This window comes from Passer domesticus, chromosome 12 (assembly GCF_036417665.1).
Source record: "Passer domesticus isolate bPasDom1 chromosome 12, bPasDom1.hap1, whole genome shotgun sequence".
Lineage (NCBI taxonomy): Eukaryota > Metazoa > Chordata > Aves > Passeriformes > Passeridae > Passer > Passer domesticus.
The window spans coordinates 20,854,817-20,881,656 of record NC_087485.1 but is presented as its reverse complement, the minus strand read 5'-3'; the positions used below and the strand labels follow the sequence as shown (position 1 = coordinate 20,881,656).

At 40.2% G+C, this 26,840-nt stretch overlaps 1 long non-coding RNA gene across 2 annotated transcripts; it reads left to right on the top strand.

Annotated features, from left to right (window-relative positions):
• Positions 1–240: 240 nt before the first annotated feature.
• Positions 241–26,840, top strand: LOC135279624 (uncharacterized). Of its 2 annotated transcripts, XR_010346853.1 has the most exons (4): positions 241–436; positions 1,767–1,917; positions 19,772–19,991; positions 26,353–26,840. It is a non-coding gene; the product is annotated as an uncharacterized LOC135279624 (long non-coding RNA). The 2 variants fall into 2 exon arrangements; XR_010346852.1 differs by having other exon boundaries at positions 19,772–26,840.

Sequence of the window (26,840 nt, the reverse complement as noted above, 5' to 3'; positions counted from 1 at the left end):
TGCTGGATATTGTATTCTGTGCCTTTAAGACTGGTTCTGAGAGCGAAGGCAGGGAGAAGAAGCATGGAGTTTGTTATCAGAGACTGCACTGACTCCTCTAAAAGCAACACTCCTCCACATTCTGCACTGGATTGTGTTGTCTGGGCACTGACAGAGCAGAACAGAGTGCTCCTTTGCTTTTGAGTTAGTTTAGCTAGCTGAGGCAGTCCAAGTTTTCCCTGGAGGGGTTTTCTTTCCCTTTTCTTGGAACCGTTTGAACCTGCTCTGGACTGGGACCTGGGGAGCACCGAGAGCTTGCACTTCGTGGCCTACTGGGGCCTACTGTGGGCAGCAGCCTTTCCCACTGCCAGAGTGATTCATAACAGAGCGACCACCCACAGGAGAGACTTTCTGAATTTGTCCTCTCTTCAGAGGGGTGAATGAGTTCTGTCATCTGGTATTGTTCCTTTTCTGTGCTGGGGAATGCTTTGCCTGTTAAACAAACAGGTCTTTTCCTCACTTCTCTGTAAGGAAATTTTTCCCAAACTGGCTGGGGGGAGGAGCCATGTGGATTTGCTTTCTGGGGGGACCCCCTTTTGGAGGTTTTCTGCCAAAAAATTTGCCCTAATCCAGGACAGGAGCCTTGACAGCTGGGAGAGTTGGATGGGGAAAAAACATCTGAAGAAAAACCAAGACAAATTTAGGTTCTGCTCCTTGGCAGGAACAAGCCCAGCACCACCACAGGCTGGGGGGACCTGCTGGAGCAGCTCTGGGGGAAGGACCTAGGGGTGCTGGGGACACGGAGCTGTCCCTGAGCCAGCAGAGTGTCCTGGGGCCAAGGAGGCCAAGGGTGCCCTGGGGACATGGGGAAGAGCCTTGGCAGCAGGTCAGGGGTGATCCTGCCCCTGTGCCCAGCCCTGGAGGCACCTCTGGGTGCTGTGTCCTGCTCTGGATCCTCAGCACAGCAGGGACAGGAGCTCCTGGAGCTGAGCAAGGCCTGGAGCATCTGGGTGCCCAGGAAAGGCTGAGGGAGCTGGGGCTGCTCAGCCTGGAGAGGAGCCCCAGCTGAGAGGGGCCTCAGCCCTGGGTGTCCCTGTGTGCAGAGGGCAGAGCAGGCCCAGGCTCTGCTCCGGGCCCAGCCATGGCCCCAGAGCCATGGGCAGGGCCTGAGCCCAGGAGCTGCCCCTGCCCAGGAGGCAGAACTGCTGCCCTGGGCAGTGCCAGCCCTGAGCAGATGGGGCAGAGAGGCTGTGCAGTCTCCTCCCTGGGGATATTGCAGAGCCACAGGGACACACTGCTGTGCCCTGTGCTCTGGGATGGCCCTGCTGGAGCAGGGAGGTGGCACCAGAACAGCCCCTGTGGGCCCCTCCAGCCTCACCCAACCTGGGACTTTATGATTAAAGGAGGAAGCTGTATGTGTGGAGACAATGATTTTAACATGGGGAACAAAATTACTTCAGAAATTAATCTGGGCTCTTAAAACACAACTTTTAAGATACCTTTTCGTATGATTAGTATGTGGTTGATCCAGAGGGCTTTACAATGAAAGAAATTCAAACTAGCCTTCCAAAAAGCTTGTCCAAACTTCCAGAAACTTTTTTCAAAATTTTCTTCTAGATTTTTTATTTAGTCTTTTGCCTACCTGTTAGTGTTTTTCAGGGCTCTGTGAATCACAAGTGCAGATATGGTTCGTTCCATCTTTAATTCTAACAATATTTTTGTGTTGATCATTAATACAAGTATTTTGCTACACAAGAATTAAGATTTATTATACTTTGTCTCTTCAGTTTAGGAATAAATAAATTCAAAATGCTGCTCTTCATATTCTATTACCAATGAAAATAAAGTTCAATTACCATGCTAAGTTTGCATTTGGACTCAGAGGAGACAAAATAATAAAGGCTGATGGAGTATCAGCCAATCTTCTCTTAGTAAAAGGTGAGAAAAATTAGTGTAAGGAAGACATAGAAAAGAAATTGGATGTGTTGGAAGATAAATGAGGGTCTTTCATCTATCAGTGACTATACTATGACAAAAAAACAAAATCTACTGGAGATGAAAAATAAAGTGTTGGAAAGAGACATTTCTGAGGTGTAAAATTTCTGGACCGAAGGTGAAGTAGGAAGATTAAAGAGTAAAGTCAGGCAAGTGTAAAAACACCTGATAAAATAGTTTAAAGGTGGACAATAAAAAGAAGCGTGGCACAAATTAAGATAAATAAAATATGTTGAATTGCCAAAATGAACAAGATGATGTTGAAGGGGACTGTGAGACACCATAAAAATAATTCAGAAGTGCCTTTCATAAAAAACATGTACAATTAAAATAATACGTAAACTAAATACATACACAATTTAAAATTCAAGTCTGTGTTTATAACTGAACATGTGCAAATATGAAAATTCCCATTTTGCTTTTTGAGTGTCTGACTTCTCCCAGCTGCCCAGGGATCTGGCATGAGATCTATTCAAATAAACTTTGACAATTCTTTAGTTCACCCATCCAACATGATGCCATTCCCAAACAGAACTGGAATGCAGCAAGAACGATGGAGGGGATGACATTGGAAAGTAATTTCCTTTGCCTCATAATTTGCAATGATTCATGAGAATTAGGTATAAGCAAACATAATTGCTGAATTTAACCAGGGCCTTATTTTTGCAACAATCTGCAGTGGTTAAAGGAGGTTTCCACTTTTCATCTGACTGGGTTTTAAAGTTCAGCTGGCTTGTTTTGCTCTAAATGGTTTAGAGGTACTTGTACCTGCACTCATCAGGTGGTAACCATAGGGCTGGGTAAATCTTTCTAAGCACTCCTCTCATAATTAAGACATTAAAACACATGAGGGCAGATAAATAGATAATTAAATCAAAATTAAGAGAGCCACAAAGGGGTCAGCTGCATACAGAAAGTATTTGAAACGTTTTTGTTGTCATCTTATTGCAAAAGTTCCATACTGTTGTCTCCTTATCACAAAAGTTTCATACCTTCTTGGTGTTTTCTTGTGGGCAGTTTCTCAGAGCACTGAGCCTTTCTTCCTCACAAAGTGGCCAAGTGACTACAATCCAGTTCTCAATCAGGCAACACACTTTTTAATAGCACTCTTCTTCTTATTGATCACAGCTGTGGCCTGTTAAAAGTCAGGCCTGTTCCTAATCTTTGGTAATTGGCCCAGCTGCAACTCCTTAGGGGTGAGATTACTTTCTGCACTATCTTTATTTTCTTATATTTTATGCCCCAACACATTTTCCCTTTTTCTCTCACCATTTTGAAAATTCCATTATTTTAGTAATGTGTTTAAAAACAATAGTAAAATTAATCAACAATGTGTCATTGTTCACATTTTTTTTACTGATTTCAATAATCCATAAATAGCCATCACGGTTTACTTTTCCCCAGAGCAACCTACTTATATCCCAAAAGTCCAATGCACTCAGTGAGATTGAATAGAGGATAAAAGAGAGAACAGAAATTTCAGGAGAATACAGGGATAGGGGGAGAGAGAAATATAACTGTTTATGCCATATAGCATCATTTATGTTGCATTTGTTGTTGAAATACATAATTTACCAAATTTTCGGCACAAAATCCAGCTTGGCAGAATTCTTCTACCTTTTTATACAGTGACCAGTGTGAATTGTTTGGAATAAAAAATAAGAAAGGGTACAAGAGATGATAATGATTGATAATATTTTGCAATAATGAGATGATAAAATTGTGGGGTTTAGAGGCTGCACATAAAGCATGTAAAAATGCTGTTTCTGTGGGGAAACATTAGCAACAGATGAATCTTGTATTACTTTTATTACAAAAAAACCCCCGTCTTGTTAATTAAAATTTTAAATAAAGTGTTAAACCACATCTAATGGCTTAAATAGAATAATGCCAGGAAGAGCTGGTAAAATGACAAGGATCCCCCATTTATGACTGTGAATAAAAATATTGTATTAATATAGTTTTTTGGATAGTTGGGGAGGTTGTTGGTTTGTTTTAAACAAAGTAGCTTAAATCAGATTTGCTACTATAAAATGTTTGACCTTCTATAAGAGAGAGTAAATTAAGGGCAGCTTTTGTTTAAGTGAAGGGTTTGAAGGAAAGGTTTAAGTACCATTGTCTCTGATTGCTCCTGTTATATTTATTAACAAAATTTCACCAGCTGACACTGAATACAGCTTCCCATGGATTGAGCAGGTTCATCCAAGTTCATTTCCTGCCCCTGGGACATTTCAGGATACGGCTCTGTTTATACCCCCCTAAGTTTTATAGCTCAAAATAATACAATTCTGTCGAGAGCAATTGGTTGATGTTTGTAAAGGAGACAGAAGCACATCTGCCCAGAAACCTGTCCAAAACTTCTCTCACCTATTCCATCCACAAAGTCCAAGTGGGATGCCTGGGAGCTGTATGTACAGCTCTGTGAAATAGCCACTCCCTCTGGTGTTCTTTTTACTTTTCCTTTCTTATTTTCTGCTTAAATTAGATTGGCACAGACCAATCCTTGGGCTTTTCCTGTGAGTTCTCCATTACATTTCAGGAGCCAAGTTAGTTGCTATAAACTGTGGGTTGAAAATGTGAGAATATTGAATACAGGCCTGTGTTACTATGTGTGGGATTTGCTGTGTCACTCAGTATCGCTGAAGGTGGAGACAGGAATGCAACACACACACACCAAGACCATGCAGCAAGATTTTATTGTAGGGTTCCCCCTTTCATAGGGGGGCTGAATTTCCTGCGGTTATACACAGAATTGGACGAGGGTCCCCACTCTGCTCAGCTCACTGGCCAATGATTTGGGTGCTTACATATTCCAAAGGGACTGGCTGGGGTCCCCTTGTTTGAGCTTGAATTCAACCTATCAGTATTGTGTCTGGCATCTTGTTTACTCCTTGTTCTCTAACAAGCTAGGCTGGTTGAGTTGGTATCTGTTATGCCAAATTATAAGTGCAATTATAGACCAGCTATAGCTGTCACAACTCAGCAGAGGCTGGATACAGCACATTTACTCTTCCCTAGGACATAACTCCACTGTTGTATCTGCACTATCTTCAGTACATATAAAGGTGGTGACAAAGGTCCTTACCCAGAACTGGGCTCACTCCTTACTGGAGTAATCCTAATCATATGGATTAGCCATGAAAGTTATCTCCAGAGGTGTCCAAGGAAAGCCTGGTTGTGGCACTCAGTGGTCTGGGCTGGGTAAGAAAGTGGAGTCGGGCACAGGTTGGACTCTATGATCTTTAAGGTTTTTGTGATCACCAGATCCAGGGATTTGGGTAGTGCCCATGTCTCTTTTCTTTTTCTCTATGATACCAAAGATAAGACAAAGAATCTTAGTGAGATAAATCACCAAAAGCATATTTAATGGTAAAAATTCTTTTGAGTTAAAAATACTTATTGATGCTGAACACATGTATAATACTCATAATCTGCAAAGCAGTGTAAGGTAATTAACTCAGTTATTTCTCTCTACTTCTTCCTAATGATTGCTGAAGATTTCTCTGATTATATACTTCTGATCTAAGTAGGTTGCTAGATAGGCAGCAGCTCTATCAATGGCTGTGACCTTTGGTGCTGTTATAATAACCAAAGGAATTTGTCCTACTCTTCCCCAAATTAGAGCAGCTGTAACAAGGTGCTGGAACAAGCATCTGGAAATGTTTTGAAACAATGAGGAACAACATTGCTTATTCATGTTCCTCAAGGCCAAATTTGTCGGTTTTTCATCTCTTCTTTGGTAAAAAAGAATTGATCTTTGGATTTGGGAGGTAGACCTTCCACAAACTCCAGTTGCAAAAATCAAGGAATTAATGGATGAAGGAAAATGCTCTCTGTTTTCTATCAGTCTGCCCTAACTGAAATAGGCTTGTTGTCAGTTTCAGTAGAACTGCATCTGCTCAGGGAAAGGAAGATGAGTTCAACCATCTCACTCGGTCATATTTCATTAACAGAGAAGTCCAAACCTTGTTTACATAGAAATCTGCATGAATTGTAATATTGGATTGAGTGTAAGAATTTTTATATAACTTGCAGAAGGACTGAATTGAGTTGAATTCAAGCTCAGAGGAAAAAGAACATGTATGACTTTATGCTTTGATTAAGGTCATAATAAAAACCAGGCACCTTGTTCGGGAAGACTATTTTGCTTTGAAATCATATTAATTGTCCCAAGTTATCGCTGTTATATGATTGCTTGATAAGTCAGTTTGTTTTGACTACCACTCTGAAGATAATTAGCAGATAATCACAGTGTCACAAACACAAGCACACAATCTAGCCAAGAAAGTAGCAGAAGAACACAGTGAATGACATCTTTACACTTTTACAACAGCAACTTCCAGAGTCCTGCCCTCAACCCAGAATTATTTTAGAACTCCTAAGTTCTTTCCAGCTCCTTAATGCAACAGCATCTGCTGTAGAAAACCAGAGCATTTCCAGTGCTCTGCAGCTCTGAGCTTCTCTGCTTCTCAGGTGAGACCCCACCTGCAGAGCTGCCCCAGCCCTGGGACCAGTACAGCCAGGACCTGGAGCTGCTGCAGAGAGCCCAGAGGAGGCTCCAGGATGAGCAGAGGGATGGAGCAGCTCTGCTGGGAGCAAAGGCTGGCACAGCTGGGATTGTTCACCTGGACAGGAGAAGCTTTGGGCTGAGCTCAGTGTGGCCTTGCAGGGCCTGAAGGAGCTGCAGGAAAGATGGAGAGAGACAATTGCCAAGGGCTGGAGGGACAGGACACAGGGAATGGCTCCCAGTGCCAGAGGGCAGGGCTGGGTAGGATATTGGAAATGAGGAATTGTTCCCTGGCAGGGTGGGCAGGCCTTGGCACAGGGTGCCCAGAGCAGCTGTGGCTGCCCCTGGATCCCTGGCAGTGCCCAAGGCCAGGTTGGACACTGGGGCTGGGAGCAGCCTGGGACAGTGCAAGGTGTCCCTGCCCATGGCAGGGGTGGCACTGGGTGAGCTTTAAGGTTCATTCCAACCCAAATGATTACCTATTTCTCTTATTTAGGTGTCATTTTGCAGCTGAAATATTTTGAAGCTAAAGAATCAGCTGTATGTGTCATAACACCTACAGTGAAAAGTGCTAATGAAGTTCAAAGGACAAGGCAAAAAAAAGCGCCAAAGAATTCTGTGTCTTTCCCATCCCACAAGTGGGCTGAGGTCAAATTTTCCTTCTTGGGAAGTATTACAGAACCCCATGGTATACAGCAGATACCTGAATCAAACAGGTCCCTGTAGCTGACAGCAGTGAGGCAGCTGAAAAGAGACAGTTAGAGGTCTCTGTGCATGCACACAGGCTCATCTTAGTGCTGGTATTTTGCCCAATTTCCCTATTATATCATTATTTAATCCACTCTGCAGCCTTTCACTGTAATTCAGGCTATAAAATCTGCTGGGAATGGGCAGATGTTTGAGCTGTCCACCAAACGCCTTTACAGGTGACTGAATATAAATACCAATAGGCCCAGATTGTTCTCACAGGCCAAGCTTAATATCTTAAAAAGGTGATCTGAAAGAAACAGTGGAATTACTGTGTAAAATACAACTACATAAAACAGTAATAGCCATATCGTGTAGGGAATTCTCCTAAATGGACTGGGAAATTGTAGAATATCTTTCTCCTTTTATGTGAAGGATAGTGTCTTTGAGAGAGTTAAAGAGCCAAAGATTAATCATGGAGTTTTAGGTAAATGGGGAAATAGGAATGTTGCTGCTATTAGAAATTACTAATTTCACCTCAGCCTCAGTGAAATTTCATTCAACATTGTTAAACACTGAAATTTTTAGGGAGAAATAGTAAATCTTTCAAAAAGACCTCTTTAAATTTATCTGAAGGTTGGGCATCACCAGGTACCTGACTTTCCCCATTGAAATTATTTAATTGAATTTATTAATTTTGTAGTATTGATAGTACAGCATCCCAGATATCTTTTTGTCCTTGCAAATATGCAGGTGATCACAAAGCTTATTGTGCTTGTTCACTTGAATAATATTACATGCTTTAACTTAACTCCCAATAGTTAAGATTTAATGAAGGAACTGCATCCTTTTTTTCCTCTTGAATCACTGTTTGTGTTACTGGTGTTTCCTGCTATGTGTATTCTTTCTGTTCATGTACCTCATTAAACAGAGACAGAGAAAATCTCATGGGATTTTTAAAACATATTTTAAATACTTCAAAAATTTTGCCTATCTGTGTACTTCTCTTATACCAGTTCATGGTCAATGCAAAATGAACTCCTAAAACCCAAACTCTCCCAAAAAAAGTGAAACAGTCCATTAGTCACCACCTCAGTAGAATATTCCATATCTTTGATAATAAGTTTTTACCTTTGGCAATGGCCAAGTGATCCACTGAGACATTTCAGAGAATTAGCTCTGTGCATTCAGACCCCATGACATCCACAAGAATACCAGGACCAAGTGTTAGTGATGTTTCTGTTCCATGGGAGAGGAATGCTGGTACAGGGATAATGTTTTGCCTGAAAATATTTAAACCAGAATAAGATTATTCCTGTCTGGTTTATTCAGCACAGAGCATCATCTTGGTGCAGCTTTTCTAAAATGGATTGAAATACACATCAGAAAGGCTCCTGCCAGGCTCAAGGTAATCCTTGTTCTTGCTCCACTGACCACTGCCATTGAACAAAAGGTAAAATCTTTGCTCCTGAATCTCACATTCCCTGTTTCTGATTGCAGAACTGCAGGGCCCCATTGGGAGTCAAGAAGCAGGGCTTTGTTATGCCATTGAGCATTACCCATACTCCAGATGGGATCACCAGCCAGTCTGGGGAAGCTGGGGGAGCTACAAAATTTACAAGAAATGCTCATTTCATTGGAAATATGACAACCTGGCAGAGCTGCTTTGCTAATTAGTGGTCCATAACTTTGTTGTTCTGAGAGGTTCACAAGGTGCCAGCACTGGCACCTTGCTGGAAGGAAAGACCTTCACTGGAGAAATTGAATTTGAAAACAGGCTATTATGGCTAAATAATGGGTAAATATTTACTCATACTCATTCAAATGTATTAATGTGTAATCTGGATTTAATTCATTCATGTAGGAAAATTGATAAATGGCTTTTTAGCTCCCTTTGCATACCTGTGACTTTGAGAATGTAAAATTTTGTCCTTTATGAACTCTAGATACAGATTAATGTAATAATTTTTCATGTGATTTCAATGGTCCTAGGATTTATACCCCAGTAACTTTGCACCATTGAAGTTTTTAATTAAACAGACCTGTTGTGGAGTTTCATTTTCTGTAAAAGATAAGCATAAACTAATTCCAGAGATATGCCTTAATGGATGCATGTTCATGTAGGAGGAATATATAAAAGAATCCCATCTTTGCCCATAATGTACTACATACTACAAGATGCTTGACCCAGACTCCCATGGCTAAAGTGATTAAATTTTTGTGGATTTTCTCTACTTGCATGGTAGCATGAAGGAGAACTCTTTCCAAGGGCTGCAGTCACCCATCTTCCTGGCTCTGAACCTCATTTTGAATCTAGTACACAGAGTGTTCCAAGACAGACTCTTTTATAAAGAATATATTTCCACAAGGAGCAGCAGTGTGGAACCCTATGAACCTGGGCAGTGCTGAAGGCAGAGAAAGGGGCTGCAGCTCTTTGAGTCTCCCCAGAAAATGAGCACACTCCTCTTTGCATCTTCTGCTTCAAATGCAGCGTGGGCTGCAGGGGAGGGAGGGGATCCCACCCCTCTGCTCTGCTCTGGTGAGATCTGAATTGCTGCAATTCAGTTCTAGTGACCCCACCAAAAGGAGGACATGGAACTGTTGGAGTGAGTCCAGAGGAGGCCATGGAGGTGCTGATGGGACTGGAGCACCTCCCCTGTGGAGGCTGTCTGGGACAGGCTGCCCAGCCTGAACAGGAGAAGCTTTGGGCTGAGCTCAGTGTGGCCTTGCAGGGCCTGAAGGAACTACAGGAAAGTTGGAGAGAGACAATTGAGAAGGGCTGGAGGGACAGGACACAGGGAATGGTTCCCAGTGCCAGAGGGCAGGGCTGGATAGGATATTGGGAATGAGGAATTGCTCCCTGGCAGGGTGGGCAGGCCCTGGCACAGGATGCCCAGAGCAGCTGTGGCTGCCCCTGGATCCCTGGCAGTGCCCAAGGCCAGGTTGAACATTGGGATTGGAAGCAGCCTGGGACAGTGGAAGGTGTACCTGCCCTTGGCAAATGGTGGCACTGGATGAGCTTTAAGCCCCAAACCATTCTGGGATTCTGTGTGTGAATATTTTCCTGGGATTAGAAAAACACCATGGAGGACACTGTGTGTGTCCTCTCTTCCTCTCTGTCTTACGCTCCCCTTTGTTCTTAATCTTGTTGCCTTCTCTACTAGAATATATTTGTTTTTAGGTTCTGGGGTGTTTGTAGATTTTGAAAGGTGAGTGAAAAGTTGTGACTGTCTTGAGGATGTTTGCACTTGTAGTTTTGCAGAATTTTCTTGCTAGCTGAGTACCAGGCTTAATGACTCTTTGAAGTATCATCATCCCTTAGACCCATTTAATACAGGCCTTTGTTTTCTTTCCTCATTTTTCTCCACCTCAGGCTGCAAAGCTTGTTTTTGTTTGTTTTTTTAATTGCAAGAACATTTCTAGAATATCTTCATGTCCCTCTTCTGGAGCAGCTGCCAGTAAAGGAAAAAGAAAATTTCCAAGGAGATATAAACTAAAGGAATATTACAACCATGTATCTATTAATTACTAATATCCTTCTCAGTGCATTGCAAGATGGGAAAACAGTGACTGGTGCAGCTTGATCATTGTCAGTGCAACAGTAACAAAAGAACCATCCTGATTCTGACACAAAATTTGCTCCTCTAAAATTTTCCATGTTCTAAATTCTGGAATTTAATTTAAATCCTTCCTGTTCACACAGAACAAACTCTCCTTGCAGCTTGGAAATGAAAAAAGGCTAATGATGCAGTAAACCTTGATTCTCCCTCTGTATTCAACCTTTTAATGACTGTCATTGCTTTAGCTCCAAGAGGTTGGTGATCTAATTAGGGCAAATTGAATAACACTGCTTTTATGCTAGAGCATGAGAAAGTTAATTGAAATCAATCCATGTTCAGTGAAAATGCTTGAGACATCACTGATAATTTAAAGCAATTAAAATATGTTGTCCTGAAGCAAGGCAGAAACATTAAGTCTAAGAGTCTGTTAAAGAAAATGAAAATATTTAAATGATATTTTATACAGCTAAGATGGACTAGGGATAGCTAAAGCAATTAGAAACCCTGAAGCATATACTCAGTCATGTGTAATCATCTTTGAGCTATTTCAAGCCATTTGTTTCTTGTAAAGTAATGGATATTTTTTTAATCCCATTTGTGATATTTTATGAACAATGGTGTGCTACAGTTGCAATCCTCCAGTTCTCATTGATGGGCCATTGTGCTTAAAAAAAATTAAATTGAAATGCATTTTCCAGCTCATTTTAAGTTTTTTGTTCATAGGATGCAAAATATTGATTTGGTAGATCAGAAGGTTAAAATCCAGTCCCTTGTTTCTTAACAAATTTTTAAACATGGCAGGGTAAACAGGATGGGTTTTCTTTCTGAAATCCCCAAATCTATCATAAAATCATTATGGTTGGAAAAGACCTCCAGGATCATCAAATCCAACCTGTGGAATTTGCTGAAGGGATGAGAATTCAGAGCTGCACAGTTCTCATTTAGAAGTTCCTTCTAGAATGGGTAATAAGACATAAGATAAATAATGTAATAATAATAATAGTAATAATAATAATAATATTTTAATAATATCTACAAAGTTTATGTTGTTGCTGTCTGCATTTAGGCTCTGGAACAGACATGATGTACCTGACTCTGTTACCTGCCACCTCCGGCAGGGCTCGTGCAGTTCATTGAGGAGTCTTAACTGCAATGACACATACTGGGAATGCTGGACAAACATGAAACTCTATGAAAGATTAACTCCATAAAATACATCACAGGCACAGGCTGAAGACAGCTAAAATTAATCTGCCAAATAGTAGCAATTATCTTTTATCATCTGTCACAGCTTGTACTTGCAGATTTGTAGAAGTCTTGGTCTTGGCAGTTTTCTGCTTAGCCAAAGTTAAACATATGGAGGCGTAAAAGGAATGATTGGGAGTCAACAACACAATGGAGGTGTCCTGCCAAGGGTTCTCAAAACAAGTATTTGAGCTCATTTTATTGGTGATGCGTATGTCCCAGTCCCAAAGGCTGATTTTCCTGCTTCAGCTTTAGCCCTGGGTCCTGAGGGGGTTTGTAACACATCCGACAGTCCTGACCATGAGTACATCACAATCTCTCTCCCGTCAGGGCCATGCTGCACACCAGGCTGTCATCCACACCCCAAAATCTCATGGACATTAGAGATGGCCATCACCTGCTGGAGGTCAGGGTAGGTGCTGCAAAGCTTTCCTCCCTACCACACACCTGTGGGGGATGGAAGAAGATGTGAAGTTGAAATCACACAGAAAAGGAAGGGAACACAATATTTGGAAGACTTCACAGCCTTGGACTAAATATCAGTTAATTTTTATTACTTGCATTATTAACTGTGTTTGTTCCTTGTTCTTATGTGTACAAGGGCCCCCCTGCAACAGCAAAAGGCTTTCACTTTTGGTGTGAATATTGCCCATATTAATAGTGGAATTTGTCTTTTTTCCTTCACCTTCTAGTCCTGTGCCAGGTAAGAATCTTGAGTTGGCACAGCATTTTTTGCTTCTTTGCTCCCTTTTAAAACTTTTTTTAGGAGAAATTATGCCCATGTTCTTATAAGAGCCAGGGGGAAAAAAGTATCAGACATCTCAAGACTCTAAAACCAGGGCAAAATTGATTATGTTTGAACCAATTTAATAATTTTTCATGTGTTTTTCTTTTTTTGTTTTGTTTCTTGAACTGTAAATGTTTAGATTGTGCAATACTGAAAGATACTTTTCATTCTTTGTTTATCTGTATTCAATATGAGGTAGAAGGAATAATGTTCTTAGTCAAAAATTGGAGGGAAGTTATTTTAATATAATTTAATCTTCCATGTCCTGGATTACTGCAGAAAACTCTGCCAACCTTCTGGTCACTCTTTATTGATCTTAAATGCTGAAGTTTCTGTGTTTTCAGACAAAAAATATCCCAGCATAATTCTCTTTTATATTATGAATATTGTGCTATCTCAAATGATAAGTCTGCTCTGTGTGTCTACTGTGGTGCCTACTGGTTCTAACTGGGATTAACATCTTATGTGCAAAAAGGGATGATCAGAGACAACATATTCACTGGACAGGGTAGAGAGAACATAGAAGTAAATAAATATTTTGTGCCAAGAAATGTATTGATTTGTTTGGGTCATTTGGGAATTATGAATAATGTCAGGAAATGAGGCTGGGAAGCATCTGGTATTTGGTGCAAAATCTTTCTTCCTCTCAAAATACTTCTGCAAAAAAAGTCCAGAAAGGTGAAGAACCAGCTCTGACCATAAAAAACGTTCAGGACTTCTGTGCAGGTAGCAGCTAGAGATCTTTAAAATTCTTGCATTTTTAAATTTCTGCACCTTACAGTAGCTCCAGGAATAAATACACATTTTTTTCTCTTTTTAGACTGAAACTGCACATGGAAACTCAATTTAAACTAGCATTTTGCAGGAGGCTTAGCTCAACTCTCTGGATGAAATGTCCTTTCTGAATTTTGAAGAGCAGTCTGAGTTAAGTCTCAGTTTGGCTGAGCTGGTTTCCCCCTATCACTTAGATCACGTCTAACAAGCAGATCACCTTTAACAAGTTTAGCTTTTATGCACTTTCATATTGCACTGCAAACTCACTGTGAGGATGCCATGACTTATTTCCTCTGCAAGATATTTAATCAAAAATGACCTACAATTTCAAGCATGAATGCCCAACATCTCATTATTAACCACTCCCTGGGACTCTTTAGAGTGCTCTAGCCTCAGCTGGGATGTGGTGACCGGATTCAGGAGACCACTGGTGTTTTACAGTTGAGGTCATCTTTTAACTCATTATTTGGTAGGAAAAAGCAGGCAGAAAGTATTCTGATAGGTTTTTTTTATCAGCAGTGAAATTGTTGATCTGTGTGACCTTGGTCTAATTTGAAACCTCAAGAAATCACGTAAGAGGCAGCCCAAAGAATAGACTCTTGAGTTAATTTGCTTTCCTTGCTCCTTGACTTCTCAAGGATTTCACTACAAGGACACTTTCCAAGGAGTTCATGAATTTTTCAGGCACCTTTCATCACTAACCTTTCACTTCAATTTGAAGAGAATGGCAAGGTCTGCACAGATTGACATTGTTACCTTTGCCTTTTAATTTGTCTCGTGTCAACCAAACACAACTACCCAGCCTTTGTAATCATGTTGATCTAGCAAGCCTCGCTGGTCTGGGCAGAACATTTGTCCCCATCTTAATCTTTACAAATGTGGTGTTACTCGGTGAAATAAAGCTTGAAAGAGGGTCAGGAAAAATTATGACTTGAGCTGAAAGTAATTTTTTTTCCCATAGCCCAGTTTTCTCACTTGTTCAGGGATTGTTTCAATTGCTCAGGGATTGTTTGTTTTCCTTTTTTGAAAGAATAAGGTTTCAGTCCCATTCATTTTTTGGAAAACTACAGATAACTGGGTGTTTTGTTCCTAATAAAACCAGAGATAATCTTTCCAATAGTGGCAGCAAGGGCTGAACTGATAAAATGGTGGGAATGAGGACTATTGCCCAGATAAAGTATAAAACAAGGAATGTGTGGCCATTCCTCCAAGCTGCAATGTTTTTACCACATCATTTAGTCCTAGGCCTTTGTAATACTGGTGCTAATTAAGTGAGGCTCCAGTTCATGTCAGGCTGCTACAGCAATAATCATGTCCAGTTAAAGTTCACATTAAATTATTTGGGTCTCAGCTCCATAATGGCTAATTCCAACAACACTACTTCAAGACAGTGATATTGTTTAAAATTTGTAACACACTCATGCTCTGGCAAGGAAACTTTTGTGTCTCTATGGTGAGCAGTTTGCTTTTATGAGGATAATTATTATTTTTCTATAGATCCTCTCTTTTTCTGCTTTTACATTTGCAGAAAAAGTGCAGTGAGCTGTTGTAAACTCTGAGACATCATTTACAGGTTGCAAAGTGGGGTGGTTTGGTGATATCCACAAAGAAACATGTAGTGAATAAATTAAATTAAATTAAAAGGGGAAGAAAAACAGCAAAAGGAATCTGGTTATGGTGTTGTACATGATGCCCTCAGAGTGTGTTGTTGTTACATGTGATGCATCCATAGGACTTTGACATGCAAATTAAAACTGCTAAATCCCAGCTAAAGTTCATTAGATACTTTTATCAGTTCTGGGTTTTCAGGTTTGCCCCATTATACTTAAGAATAACCAAAAACCTCCCACTGCTAGCTCAGAACCTGCTTTTTTATTACCTTTTCGTTCCTTTAACAATATTTTATGTGCATTTAGATAATTTTGCAATTCTTACTGTGTTTTAAAGGGTGCAGAACTTCTCTTTGACTCATTGTCAAAGAGCTCACCTCATTATTTTACCCTGATTTAGCATGGTTTTGGAATGTTCTGGGCCTTACTATTAAAATAACAGTGAAATAAGAGTTGCTGCATACAACCCTTGGGATTAAAACCACTAGCTCAAATTCTGAGAGAACAACCTTCCCACATGGTGATCCAGCTCTGGCCTGTCCTGTGGGCTTGCCTCAGGGAATTCTGAGGTCAGCTTTCCCTTAGGAGCATATGTAGGAAATGACATGTCTATATTCAGGTTGAGGAAAATATTAAACATAATGACTTTATCCATTGTAATCTCATGCCCTTAACTTTGGGAAGTAAAATCCCCAATTCTGTTACACCACAGACTGATTTTTTTTCTCCTGTTGAAAAGCAGTAAATGCAGTAATTTGATATTTGCTGTGAATTTCAAACATTGTTAAATAGACAAAAATGTACATTGTAAGTATTTCCTCATTGGACAAAGGTTTGAGTTTTGAGTCTCAGTTTGATGCTAAATTAGCACTTCTGTGACTGATGGGAGCCCTGGGAACCAGGGGTGATGGGAGCTGCTCTTCAATCTGCAGGCAGAGAATCAGAGCTGCTACCATTCACTTTCCATGCAAGGGGTTTTTTTAAAAATGTAGAACAGGATAACAATATTTTTTTCCAAAGTCTATATTGTCAGGAGTGGGAAAAAAAAAAGCATATTTTTTTTATTTCTAAAGTAGGATTATGAAAGTTTGAAAGTCCCTAAAACACTTAAGCTGAATGGTTCATTATTTTTAAAATTACCAATAAGTAGAAAAAAACATCTTTGCTGACTGCCTGGTATTTTTTCAATGTTGCTTTAAATATTGCTTCTGGTTTGCATTATACTATTTTCCCACCTCGTGAATTTTCATGGATTTTCTATCTTTCAGTACCTAATTTTTGCCTATTAGGTTTAAACGAGATAAAACCATTCTCTGTCTAAGTCCTCTGGGGAAAAGCGGCATGTAAGTGGTAATGGCAATTATAGTAAATGCTGAACCCAGCATCTCTAAGTGCTTGCTGCAAAAATTCTCTATAAAATATTTCATGTTAATGTTAATGACATGGTCTGTGTGTCTGGAGGTCTTTCCATGAAAACAGCCACCCTGAACTAAAAAAAAAGTAACCAGAGTCTTTGCACTTTAAATGTTGTTTGACTTCTGTTATATCAAAGACTACCTTGATACAAAAATGTTTAAAGAAAACAAGGTGCTGTTTTGTTATAGGAGACCACCTATGTGAGAAAAATAATTTCAATCGCTTTTAGCCTGATTTTAAGATTTAGGGTTTTTTCAGTCAGCACAAATTCCAGTTGTGCTCGTTTGCACACCAGGCTGTGCAAGAGCATTCTGAGGCATAATTAATTGATGATGATGCATGTGCATATCACTGCACAGGCATTCAGTCCCTCCAGACTGACACAATTATGCCCATTTTATAGTTACAATCAGCCTGCTCTTTTCTGCCGGGATCGTTGTTCTGGTGACAGTGAGATTTGATTTGTTTCTCGTAGGAAGTGGCCTCTTTCCATTTGATGGTTACCTGTTGCTGGTAGTTTAGCAATGGAGTATAAACAAGATTTTATTTTGAGAATCTTTCACCAGTGTCTCAGTGATCATGCAGAGATGAAAACGAAGCAGGCTCTGATTTATCCTGGAACTTAATGAATAAAATAATTGCTTGTGTGTTCTTGTGGAGTCTTTAACTTACACATTCAAAAGTGCTCCACACTGGCCAAGCTGACAAAGCCTGAAAAGAAGGCAGCTCCTTTAATATGAAAAGTTCAAGCAGCTTATTCTTGCTTTCTAAAGGAGAAAAATCTTAACTCCCCCTTCTCTAGATTAGCTAAAGGCCTTTTGCTATCAGTTTGTATTGCTTTAGACTTCATCATTTAGAAAAACCTTTGTCCTTGCAGTGTGTAGCTCCCAGCTGTCAGAAACCATTTTTGCAGCTTGTGAATTTAATCAATTCAGTGTGTCTGTTGAAAGTAATAAAACATCATTGAAATTCTGCTTTAAGAAAGTTAATGTACTAACTGCTCCCCATGTGACTGCAGACAGCTAAACTGTGAGATATGGACTTTCTATTGTAAAGCCCTTTAAAAAAATCCTTGGTTCCAGTTTAACTTGTGGATTAATAGACCTTTAAATTTGAAATCATCTCATCACCTTCCATTAAATGAAACAAGGCTATTTTGGACAGTTTTTAACAAATGGTCAGGATAATATTAAAGGTAAATAAATTCAGAAAATTTCAAAACTTACCTGCAGGGGCAGCACAAGGCCTCCATCTCCAGGATTCTACCACTCTGTTCATCTCTTCAGCAGCAAAGTCATGACAGGTTTTCCGTAGCAGTTCTGGACTAAATCTTCAGCCTTTTTTAGTCTGTGTGTCGTATAAACTTGAACCTTGGAGGGAGTTTCACCTGGTAGATGTCAGCTAGTCACTGTATTCTTACTGCATATTATCTTTGCTTTTCTGTTATTACTCTAATTTTTTTTTAATTCCATGGTATTGCTCACATATATTGTACAGCTTACATATATTGGCCAATTTCATAGCCTAAAGAGTGGTTACACAATTTTTTGTGAGGTGATAAATAGGAGTGGTTTCACTCACCAGCATTAATCATGCAGGCTGGAAGTACCACAGGGGGAAATCTGGTAAACTCTAAGGCAAGAGGAAATTGTAGGCCCATGCCAAAACTTAGAAGAATATCTCCAGAAGGAAATGATGGTTAACAAGGACTTGATTCTGAAAACTGGCAGTGAAACAAATGGGTGAATTCTGAGAGAATGTACTCACCAAACAGTAATAACACACCAACAAAGCTGGCAGGAATTGGGGATGGTAGTTTGCTGGCAATTGGTTGAAAAAACTCTGCACTGTGAGGATTTAGTTAAGGAGATGTGAAAATAAATCACGGAGGCGGTGTCTAACAAAGTGTATTGACCTTCTCACCAGTACATGCATTGCAAATTACAACAATATCAGTAGGAAGGGAAGAAATAGAGGCTAAAATACAGAAGGAAGGCAAATGTGGGCTGCGGAAAGCCATCCATTACAGGGTGTGAGTGGCAATCAATAACCCCTTAACTAGGCAAGGGAGAGAAAATATCTCCACATGGTGTGCTGTCAGAGGGTGCAGGACCTCAGGCTCTTTTATAAAACAGTTGCAGTGTGGTACAGATTTGCTAATAATGAGGCAGGGCATTTAAAACCACTGTGAGATGAATTTCTGAGGGAGCACAGAGAATAAGGAACACAGGAGATGGAATTCAGAGCTCAGATTCCATCTGCCTTCATCTCTGGCTGCCTGGAGTGCCAGGTCAGAATAAGGAGCAGAACACCTCAGTTGCATTTCAAACCTCTGAGACAAACACCTGAGAGAGAACCCAGCATGCAAAAGGGAACATGCAGAGTGAGCCAGGAAAGAGTGCTGGGAAACTGCACTCGCCACAGACAGGTTTCTCACTTGTTGATGGGTTTTACTTGGTTTCCCCTCACCTTTTTCCAAGTATGATGGGAAAGACATCTGATAGCATAACTTCGTGTATTGAAATGGCAGCAGACCCTGGCTCTGCTCACCTGCACCGACTCCCTGTCAAGACAGAGACACCTAAGCAGGTTGCACAGGAACACGTCCAGGTGGGGTGGAATATCTTCAGAGAAGGAGCCTCTACAGCTTCATAGGCCTTGTCCTACTGCCTCTGAGACTAAAATGTTTTGAAATATTGAGGCTGCCAGTGCTTAGAAAACTAAAGCAATAATGATAATTGAAAAAAACTTTTTAACTTCAAACTAGTCTCACAGTTATGTGCAAGGCAGGCTTGTTGTAAGATTTAGTTTTGAAGTCCTGCCATGTTTGTAATCTACCTTGTGTTCTTTTGGCATAATGGAACACTCAAAACAGCTATAAGGTATATTTATCTCAAAGCTAGATTTTAAAAAAATATATTTTGTGCAAGAAAAAGAGTGAATTGCAGCAGGTTGTAAGGAGCTTTGCATTTCTAAATTTTTTGTCTTTCTTTTGTATGTTGTGACAGATAAAACAAAATAAAGTTCCTTCACACAGTATGAAAATATAAAACTACATAAAGATGTCCTTTATCAGAGAACGAGTGAATAAAGCATTTTGGGATGTTGTTTAATGCACAGAGCACAGTCAGACATGAAAGTGAAGAAATGAAAGCATTCTCAAATACAATCTTACTCTTTCCTTTCTTTGTGCTTCAAATTTTCCTGACAGAAAACAGCTGAAAAGGGATCAAGAAACTTTGCACTTTTCCCAAATGGTATCAACCTATGGCTACCTAAAACTGGGGAGAAGTTTGCAGACTGGACAAGTCTTGGCTATGTTGAAATTCATGCTGAAAATGCAGTGGTGCATTAGGATTTTTAAGGCTGCAGTTCTCTGAAGTTCTCAGCTTGAAGCCTTTCACTGAAACATTTAGAAAATAACAAAACAGGTAAACAGAAGGAATTTTTTTTTTTTTTGCTGGACACAAATACTGGGTTTAAGGTAAGTCTTTCTATAGTAACTTCTGAGCATGTATTACTGCCTGTAATTCAGCCCATTACCTTGATCTTTTTTCCTCCTCTGTGATGTACATGTTATACAGACAGTTCCAACAGGAAGGTTCTATATTTGCAGCTCTTTTAGGTCTAAGCAACATTATATTATTCATTGCTTTTTATCCAGCTATGTATTTGGCTGTCTTACAGATCCATGCAGAGCTGAAAATGAATGAAATATTTAAGATGCTTTGTTTATCTTTATGTTGTGATCACTCCCAGTGAAACATCCATGTCACCAAGAGCTAGGAGAGTTCCAGCTGAATTCCTGATTAACTTTTTTTGACCTCCTGTGCAGTATGTCAGCTTTTCCCTGTGGCTGGATTATGTACGGCTGTCTTAGCATCCACCACACATTGTGATCATCATGGTCATGTCTTTGCTCTCAGAATGGCAGCATATCACAGAATCCCAGAGTGGTTTGGGTTGGAAGGAACCTTAAAGATCATTTAGTTTCAACAATTTCCACTATCCCAAATTGCTCCAAGCCCCGTCCAACCTAGCCGGGAACACTTCCAGGGATACAGAGGCAGCCACAGGTTCTCTGAACAACCTGGAAGTGCCTCACCATCCTCAGAGGGAACTCTTTTTATCCATGAAATAATTCATATGTTTTTTTGAGTTGGGCTGTTTGTGCATCTCTCTCATAAAAAGTGCTTAATTAAAGCAGCTTTAATTTTGTTTCTTTCAAAAGGATCTTGCTAGATAAAATAGTCAGTTCTGAAGACTCAGGAATAAATTAAGAATCCTCCTCAGACAGAAATATAGCTAATTAAATAAAGGTAAACATAATTAGACTCATATCTGGAGTAAAGGTACGAGAGATGGTGATATAGATGAAGCTGTTCAGCTCAGACTGTGATATCGTTGCTGTAAATTTGAGAATCCTCAAAGTAATAATTTCCAGTCCCTGGGAATATCATCCTCTTTGAGAAGCTTTGACGCAGGAAGCCTAAAAATCAAGTGTCCTGAGACAGTAATTTTGGAAGACAGTGGCAGTTTTTCTCCATCCCAGTCTTTAGGCTCTGCAGAATCTTTCTCTTTGCTGCCTGATCTATGTTTTCAGGAGTCATTACTGCCAAGAGCTTTCTAATGTAGGCAGAATAACAGCTCCAAATGATGTATGGGAAGGTTTCATGGCAAGTGTTGGGAAAAATCCAAACTTCACAAGAGAGCAGAGGACCCAAATATTTTTGTTTTGATTTCTGAATAAATGACCAGATTTTGAGGAGGGCACAGTGCCAGCTCTGTGCCATCTTATCTTCATTCTTCTCAGCTAGAACTACTGGTTCTCATATATTTTAGATAGGTTCATAAATGGCAATGTACATTGTAAATGATCTTATTATAAGAAAAATGAAGACATGGCCACAGTGGAGGTTATGACAGAAGGAAAAAGAAAGCAGAAAATATTCTTGAAGCAATATTACAAGATAATGCAGTTTTTAAGCATGGTAAATTTGCACATTTTTCTCTTAATTCTATCCAAGTGCCAAGTCAGTGTTAAGATTAATCAAAAATATTCCTCAGAAACTGTTTGCTAAACTTTCCTCTCTAACCTACTTTCAACTCCACAAGGAGAGGAGTTGAATATAAAGCATTGCCATCTATTTATGGTCATTAAATATCAAGAATGTTGAAAGCAGTAATGAAATGCCCACTACATTAAGTGTTCTCGAGGTGTTATTAGAGCTGATAGTTTTATTAGGTTTGACTACCTAAGCAAGTTGTTATCTGCTGCAATTGCACCTGTTGGAAGTGTGCTCACAAGTGGTTTGTGAGAAGTGATTGCAGTGGCATTGCAGGGAGCAACACCCAATATTGTGGTATACTTTTTGTTTAGGTTTGATACTAAACCTCCAAGGACAGCAAAAGCTTTTTAACTTGCAGTGATGCCTGTTTAATTTAATTCCAAAAAGACTTTTCCCTGTGGAAGCAGTTACTATAGCCAAGGGAAGGTTTGGTAGGTTCTATTCTGCAAAATATAACCCAGGGACGTTTGTCTGCTTTCAGAGATATTTCCTCCTTAGAGAAGAGATTGGAGAAACAAGCTGGCCACAGAATTAAGGAGAAAAATAACTTTTAGTCATCTGTCATGTCTCTGTTGCCTTCCCCTCTTGCTGTGTGCTCAGTCTAATTTTTGTGTCTAGTTAGGAGCTACATATATTGATGATGGAGCTGTCAGCCAGGGAAGTTGTTTAATTTCCCTTTCAGGGACCAGTAGCCTCATCTGAGAGCAAAGGTTTGGAATGTTCTGGCAGTTCTCTTTGTTGAGCACATCACTGGAGCAAATAACAGCAGGTCCTGTAACCTTGAGGTGGAATAGGATATTGGATGGTACATCTTACAGGAAAATCCCTGAGCAGGAGATACAAAAGCTTCCTGGAAATTGCATAAATTAAGACGGTTTCAGACTGGAAACATTCTCATTCTTCTCACCTCATTGAGGCTGGTGACCTCTGATCTTCTGCTTGGCTGTAATTGCTGCCTTTCATAGATTTTTGGAGAGATTGCTGTTTTACATTTAACACTCCTTCTCTGCCTGCCTAATATACTACTGATCAAGCCAGCCAGTAAGGCCAGGCAAGATAAATTAGATGTTTAATTTGCACATCAGGAACTTCAGGCAACCTAATTTTAAGAGGACATTTTTATAAAGTAAAATAGCAATGTGCACATATTAGTAATTGTCAGTTTCACAAAATTATTAATGATAGATGAGCTCTGACTTTGGAATCTTTAGATAAATTAGTGTTTGAAGACTGTGCCATGAAACACAGACAACAAACCTCATTAGGAAACTTATCACATAATTGTCAATATTATTGTAATTTATATTATTTTTCTCCATCACTCTCCATACAAAAATATATAAACCAACAGTCATAGTACAGATTAGTCACATTGTGAATAGTCTTCCCAAAAAATAAGTTGATTTTAGCAATCTGAAAACAGAACAATGTATTCCTGGACATGCCACTGTCTCACATTGTTCATCCCTTAAGGGTTCCCATTGTCCTGACATGGCCTGAACACTGCAGGGTTTAGATAATGTTTTTGGGTGAGTTTGTGTTCCTGTATCTCGTCTCCTTGGTCCTTCTATCCCTTCTAGACACATTCTGCCTTTCCACATCTTCTATCCTTTATTTACCTTGGGAGCCAGGAAAAACCTACGAAGAACATAAAAATATGTGTTCTGCAGGTGGTTCAAATAGCTACTTGATTTTGGGCTGATCTATCCCTCTCCCACATATGAATACATGAGGATCAAGGTTGTGTTCTCCAGACCTGCTCCCAGACCCTGGTTCCAAGCTCTTCTCCAAAGTTTTCCAAAGACTGTTGTCAGGCACAGAACTGGCCCTGTGAGGTTCTGTGTGTATGAACACAATTCAGAGCTGCTTTAACTCTTCCAATAAACCTTAGAAAAAGTGTTCTGGTATATTTTTTTAACAGACAGATTATGAGATATTTTTCCAGATTTTTTTCCCAGACTTTTCTCAGTTTGAACTTTCCATCACACATGAAGACAAACCTTCTGTTTGTTTAGTTCTTATCATTATGAATTTTAATATCAGTGGAGATGATAGACTGACAAATTTTGGTTCGTTTGTGCTTCACTTTTGTGTACACCTTGAACATATATGTCCTATTACGACTACAAAATTATATGTGGATACGTATTTTTAGTGATGCTACTGATTTTAAAATATTCTGTAAACTACCTTTTGATAACCCTTTAAATCAGATTCTTGTGTGGCATTTCTTGGAATGCTGAAGAGATAAAATATTGACCATCTATAAAATGGTGCACTTTTTTTTTTGTATCTGTTTCACAAACAGGTTTTATTCTTTGCATCTCATTTACACATTGCTGAGTGTCATAGTATATCACAGTACAAGCTGGCTTGCACTGGGCAATTAATTCAGTTGTAGATTTGGCACTGGGTTGACTGACAAGTAGGGAAAACCTTCCTCAGTGTCCGAGGGTGGCATTATGATGCTTGTATCCCCAATTGTGTGTTCTGTTTATGCTGGATATTATGTTCTGTGCCTTCAAGGCTGGCTCTGAAGAGCGAAGTTTTGTTTTGGTTTGTTATCAGCCTGCTCCTCCACGGCTGGCAGGACAGAGAGACGGGGCAGTACATAGTGCAGCTTTTGCTTTTTGCTTTGCTTTTTGATTTGCTCTTGCTCTTGCTTTGCTCCTGCTTTGCTCTTGCTTTTTGCTTCTGCTTGTTAGTTAGTTTAGTTAAGCAGTCTGATTTTTTCCCTGGACTGTTTTTCCTTTCCCTTTTTTGGAACCACTCGAACCTGCTCCCGACTGAGACCTGGGAAACACCAAGAGTTTACACCTTGTGGCCTGCAGCAGCCATCCCCAGTGCTGGAGGGATTGACAACAGAGCGACCACTCCCAGGAAAGACTTTCTGAATTTGTCATCCTTTTCAGATCGGTGAAAGCATTGTCATCTGGTATTGTTCATTTTGTGTGCTGGGGGTGTTTTGCCTATTAAATAAACAGGTTCTTTCCACTTCTCTCCGAGGAATCCTTCTCGAAGCAGTTGGGGAAGGGGCTGTGTGGGTTTGCTTTCTGGAGGGGCCCCCTTTGGAGGCTTTCTCCCAGATTTGCTCTAAACCAGGACACCCAACCGGTTTTTGGCCCTGATCAAACCCTGAACCTGACTGGTAAAGGAAAAATGTACTATTAGACCTAGATGATTCTGTGCAAACTTTGCAAAAGCTAACCCTTTTCCTTTGAGATAAATGAGGAAACCTTGTCTGGAAGAGGTTCTTCCAAGTTCTTATTGTGAAAAAGAAACCCGTCAGCAACAGCAGACCCCAGGTAATATTAAAACATATGCACAATTGTAAGTTTTGCCTTATTAATGTTGTTCAAAAGTCCATGAGGTTTTTTCCCCCCTATTTTTTATTAAAACAAAGAAAAGGGAAAATATTTGGGGTGAATGTACACCCCCACGTTAAGTCTTGGCCAATATAATGTTCTCATGTTTTTCTCATATCTTGCAATCAATCATATAACAGTACGATCATCCGGTGATGTTCAGCTGCTCTAACCCAAGGTAATGGTGAGACACCTTCTCACCAATAGATGGGGGGCTCTTTGAGACTTACTACCTGAGAACAGAGATATGAATGCCTTTTAATGGACACTGAGACATGTTGGATGCCTGACAGATGTGTCCAGCCTACACCACATCCTGCTCAGGACCACAGGCAGCATCCTCCTGGTGACCCCTCAACAGCCATCACAGAGCCCTGTAACCAGAACAGTTCATTACCTACCTCATAGAAATCTGGGAGTCTTGAATTGACAGTTACTGCATTTGTTTAAAAATGATTTTTTCCTGTTTACAAACTGTTTTTTCTGTTTACAGATTGTTTTTCTAGTAGTTGAGTTTTTTTCTAACAATTCTAAGGGTTAAATGGTTTTAGAGCTAAATAGTTTCTTGGTTTTACAGATAAGTTGTAACTTGTAACTTCTAAGAAAATAGCCTGTGACATGTTAGCCTGAAAAGATATTAGTAGTTCTTGCCTAATAGCTCCTAGATGTGAATGCTGCAGCTCCAGTGATACATGGCCTCATGCAAATTAGACCCATACTGTCTTCAGTCACCTGGTTTGCAATGGGTCCTTGCAGATGAGTGACAGAGAGCAAGTTGCAGTTTTTAATAAAGAAAGAACTGAGGAGATGTCACAGTATATCACACTACAATCTGGCTTGTACTGGACAATTAATTTGGCTAGAAATAAGAAACCCAACTGGCCCCTGGGTTGACTGACAGGAACCTCAACCAATTACATTCCAGCCTAAGCAGCAGACATCTCACTGGTCAGGGAGCTGGGCAGTTTTAAAAGATCAGACCAATGGGGTTATCCAGGCAAATCCCCTTTACAAAGAGGGGCTCAAGGAATAAGATCTCCCTATTGCCACATGAGCATCGGGTGAGTGGTGGTCTCTGTCTCTGACCCACTCACCCGCTGCATTCACAGCTGAGAACTGTAGCTGGCAAAGGCCAAAGAGGAGCATTCTCCAGAGCCTTTGCATGCTCTGTGTCAAACTAGGATGAATATAAATGTGTGAATATAAACATGTGAATTTTGAAGTAAAATTAAAAAAATTGAAAGGAATAATATAAAAGAAAGAACTTTCCAATGTTTTAGGTTGTTATATAAACTTCATTTCGTAGCAAATGCTCTGGACTTTTTTTTTTAAACAGTAAAATGTTTTTAAATTTGCAGGTATTTGTGGGGACAAACAAAAATCTGAATGCATTCCTCTGACCCGGGAGTATCCCAATAGGTGGAACACACCCTGTGACAGGGAATGAACATAAGGAGACCCTGGAGGAGCTGAGCTGGAAAGGGAATCCAGCACCTGCACAAAATTCCTGTTTTCACCATTAAACTGTTGTCCTTTCAATCTACTTTTGACCATCTAATTTGGGCTGGCTTCTTCCTGATATAGGTGTTACTCACACTCTGATGGAAAGCTTTGATATCCACAATTTAATTGTTTTTTCTCTTCTCTTCACACTGTCTTGTTTTCTCTGCTCAAGTGAGACCCCACCTGCAGAGCTGCCCCAGCCCTGGGACCAGCACAGCCAGGACCTGGAGCTGCTGCAGAGAGCCCAGAGGAGGCTCCAGGATGAGCAGAGGGATGGAGCAGCTCTGCTGGGAGCAAAGGCTGGCACAGCTGGGATTGTTCACCTGGACAGGAGAAGCTTTAG